Source organism: Gavialis gangeticus, unplaced genomic scaffold (genome assembly GCF_001723915.1).
Source record: "Gavialis gangeticus isolate Ggan-Ray unplaced genomic scaffold, GavGan_comp1, whole genome shotgun sequence".
NCBI classification, from domain to species: Eukaryota; Metazoa; Chordata; order Crocodylia; family Gavialidae; genus Gavialis; species Gavialis gangeticus.
The window spans coordinates 47,090,110-47,094,654 of NW_017729022.1; positions in this window are offsets into that span (position 1 = coordinate 47,090,110).

The window sequence follows — 4,545 nt, forward strand, 5'->3', positions numbered from 1 at the left end:
GAAGAAAGGACTATACCTGTGGACTAAATCTATGAACTGTATAAATCTTGGATCCTAATATTACTTATGGGAAAACTGATACATAGAATAGTTAAATGAGCTATCCAGTACTGCACAGCAAGTCAGTGTTAGGTTTGGGGTGAGATGAGAGCTCAGATTTGTACCTCTTTCATTCTTGGACCTTTGTTACAGCTTTAAGCCATTTTGCCTCCTACACCAGCAGCCACTAATGCACTGTATTATTATTTTTTTGCATTCAGTAGAATGGGCAAATGGACAGATACCATTAGTTGAGTCAGAAGGAAACAATAATACAAACAATAACTGACTTCATTCTAGTGTCATTGAGTACAAAAGCCTTTTGCTAGCTTTGTCTGAATGTATTTGAGTTTCATTGCAGGGGAGTGCAGGCTCAAGTACAATGACAAATAAGAACCACCCATGAACCCGCACATGTATGTTTTACAGACCTGTGAAAAACTCTACAGGGGAAAAATGTCTGACATGCTGATATAGTTTTGATCTTGTAATTTTAGGTATTTCTGAATCTACTGGAGTATCACTAATCTTAAAGAAAATTTGCAGATCTCCTATGAAGATAGGACTAATAGGTAGCCAGTGCTGCTGGAATTTTTAGATAGAAAAATGAATATTTTTGTTTCCAAAGGCTGAAGGCTTGTGTTGCAAATCTTTGCAGATACTATGGCAATGCCTAATATGTACTGCTAAATATCTCTGTGTTACTTTGCAAATAGTGCCACCTAGAGGAACTGGCCATTGTGTCAACATTGCTTTGATACTGTGATACAAGTGGCACACTTTGGATATCCTTTACCATGTCATCAAACTTTAACTAAATGACTGAGTCTCTTCAGATTATTTAAGTCATTCTGAGCATTTAAAGTAAATATGTTGTCCATACTTGAAGAAGCAGATTTGACATTAAAATAATCTAAAAGCAACTATTTATTGAGTACTGCAATGCCTCCGTAATAACTAGAATTTTTATATAATTTTGCAAAGTTAAAATTTACTCTTCCATGTCTGAATAAATGGTATATTAATGTGTGCAGTGTTTGTCAATATTATCTGGTAGCCGCAACTTCTAATAGGGGGCCTTGAACTCCTCTGTAAATAAGGTCACTGACAAAGCCTTAACACAATTCCTGTACTTTCAGCAATTGGGAAGCACTCTGGGTATAATGCAATTGAGATCCTCCTGCTGTTCTCTGCATAACACTTTATTTGGCCAAGATATTATAGAAATCTGAACACACAAATCCCTCTGCCATGTTTTCAAAGCTCCACAGGAGGAGCGTGTTGTGTATCAAACTTGAAACATGGCCAACATGAACATGTAGTAATGTGAGGAAAAGAAATAAAGCAACAGTTCCTGAAATGTGGTCTGCAAACCCCTTTGCGGTCCATGGCCTGGTACTACCTTTAACAGTTAACAAGCAGTTCTCAAAGTGGGGCCTGCAGGCCAAATGTGTGCCTAGGACTGCCACTTTTGAAATGGCCCTTCAGGAGCAAAACTTTTGCAAACCTCTGAAATAAGGTAAGCCTTTTGGAAGCAGTTGATTTTTGCCATTCCATGGTCTTTAGAACATGTCTGCATGAGTTCTGTGGCTGGTTAGAGGCCCCAGCATGGTGATCGCTGCTTTGCTTCTCCATAAAAACCTTCTAACTAATAATAATAGGTGAGATCTATGTAATCTTACTCCAGAGCAGCGTTTCTTAACTCATCGGTCGTAACTCCAGTGGGTAACAAGTATATATGAAAGGGTCGCAAATAAACTTAAAAAATGGATTATCCTTTAAAGGAGGAAAAAACACGAGAAAACATGGTTTTTCCCTTGCAGGCTGGCAGAATTACTACCCTGGTGGGGGGCTGGGGCCTTGGGGCAGGGGCTAGAGGGTTGGGAGTGAGGGGCACTGGGTTGGAACTGGCCATTGGTGTTTACAAATGGGTCTTGGTACAAAAAAGGCTGAGAACCACTGCTCTAGAGCTCCAGTAATTTTGTTCCTAAGGCTATAGGTGGGCATTATTGTTAGGAAATGATGGTGTTAAGAATTAAGTCTACATGTTTGGGGTATGTGTGTGTGTTTGTTTGTTTTTGTTGCGATAGAAATATAGTGAAAATAGCTCTTAACCCTGCTAATTCAGGGCTAAATGTTAGAATTGCAGTGTTCTGCTACACTTGTATTGCTATAGATAATACAGACTTCAGTTAGGTTTTAACAGTTGTGTGTCCCCCAGTGGCAGCTTTCCCTTTGCTTAGATGGAAAAGAGTTTCAGTAGGTTTGTCCACACCAACTGTAGTAGATACCAAGACTATGAAGAGGAAGTTCTTGTAGGACAATGCACTCTGTTCCCTGCTCAGTGTGGTTGTATTGTGCTTTCTGCTGTTGTTTGGATACATCACCTATGAGGAGGGAGTTTGGCAAGTTACTTGCACAGTCTTTTGACAGATAAGCAATGATATTAAAGGTACCTGACTCTTCCTTTTAAGAGACTTCTGCTTCCCAAGTCAACCCAAATTATTAAAATTTGGTAGAAATATTCATTAGTGAGTATCTGCTTTAGACCTCTGGTGCTGTGTGTAGAGGGTATGTGTGTGTATCTGGGAGAGGATGTCCTCAGGAAATCAGTTCAGCTGCTTCTGAGAAGAATGAATTAAAGAAGGAATGGCTCTTGTTGGTTTCAGACCAAACAAATTGAATCTTGACATTTCATAAAGTGCTAGAATTCTGTCTCAAACTTGGTTTTCCAGAATCAGTTGTTTAAAAAACTTGATTTCTCTCCCCCCCATTTACCATTTAAATTAGCATTAATTCACACATCTTATAAGGATACTAAGAAAATAAGTGTTTCTGAAGCACTTAAGTGCTGTAGTAATGAGCAACAGAAAAAACTCAAGATGCTATTTGTCTTGGTTTTCAGAGTGGTATTTGTATAAAGTGTAGCACATATCTTGTTCTTCTATATATTGAGCAAATGAAGGAAACCATATAAAATAGCTAAGTTAATTTGACCATCTGTGGTTTGCAACTCACAGATATGCCCTCTGGACTAAGGAAATAGAGGCACATGTCTGCAGTGGCTCAGGCTAGAAGCTGGGGAAGGAGAGGTGCAAAATCAGCCCTCCCTTCCCTTCTACACTGCTGAGCTGCAGAGGGATATGGCCAGGTCCCAGCAGGATGCTTTGATTAGGGAGGGGTTTAAACCCCCACCCTGCCTGCACTGTCCCAGGCTTTTTCCCTACTTGCTGCTCAAGGGGTGGGAGTGTTATCAAACCCTAGCCCTGGGCTAGCATTCTGAGGCAGAGTGGGGATAGTGTGTACAGTGTATGCATGTGTTGTTAATACTGAGCTTTTCACTCTCCCTCTCCCTGCTTCTTCATAATGTCTGCAGACCTGGCAGGCAAGGGAGCCAGCAGGGGGCTGATTAAACATGGTGTTATCAGCCCATCCACAAAACAAAAGCGTTTCTCATTAGTTCAAGCTCTTCTTAAACCACTTTTCTGAAGGAAGGAATGGAGGGAATTACCAGCTACCTGTTGATTAGATCCAAAAAGCTCTAAACGGACACTGTTCTTTCTGCCTGTCCCAGTGAAAATGGATAGACACACAAACACATACCCTCAGCATTAGCTAGCATACCACATGCCTAGGATCTGTGGGCCTGGGGTTCATGCTATGGGACATGGGAGGGGGTGGATGGAATCCCTGCTTGAGCAGTGATGTGGGAAGGCTGGGGCAGGGGGAAGCCAGGAAGATCATGTTGTGCCTACAGTCTCCACTGGAGCTCTGGCTAGGGAGCAGAGGGGGCAGGACCAGCCCTGTTCTCTGGAACAGAACACAGCCCAGACCAGCCTAGCCGAGCCCAGGGTTGCAAAGCATTTGGGATGTGGGGGGACTCTAGCTTAAGTCAAACCAGGAAGGAGTCTGGGACAGACATTGTATAAAGAGTTTTGACCCAAATCAGTTAAGTCTTATACGGGTGTAGGTTGTAGCCATGTTGGTCTAAGGACATAGGCAGGCAAGATTCTTCGGATGAGTCTGATATCTTTTATTAGACCAACTTAAATAGTTGGAAAACAATTTTTAAGCAAGCTTTCCGGTTCAAAAACCCTTCATCAGGCTAAGGAAGTTTCAGCAGTTGGTGTGTGCTCTTCCTTAAACCTGGTTGAATGTAGTATAAGACTTACCTTAAACCAGTTTCAGCCATTTTGAAACTGATTTATGTGCATTGAAGTTATGTTCTGTTACAGCTTTAAACTAGTTTCTGATCACTTAAACCAGCTAATGTGTAATGTCTGTCCTTTGCCCTGAAGGCTTTCCGTTTCCTCAGCACTCCTGCCTCAGTGCATAAGGTAGCAATATATGAGGAAGCCTTTCAAGCACCGATGCATAAATGTAGCTCAGAGCTGTGCAATCTTGAAAGAATGAAATCATTTAGACTCAGAATTGGAACATCTAGAATTTTAAAAATGTTTCGTCTCTGCCATGAAACTGTCTAGCTCCTGTTATTTTCCAGTTTTC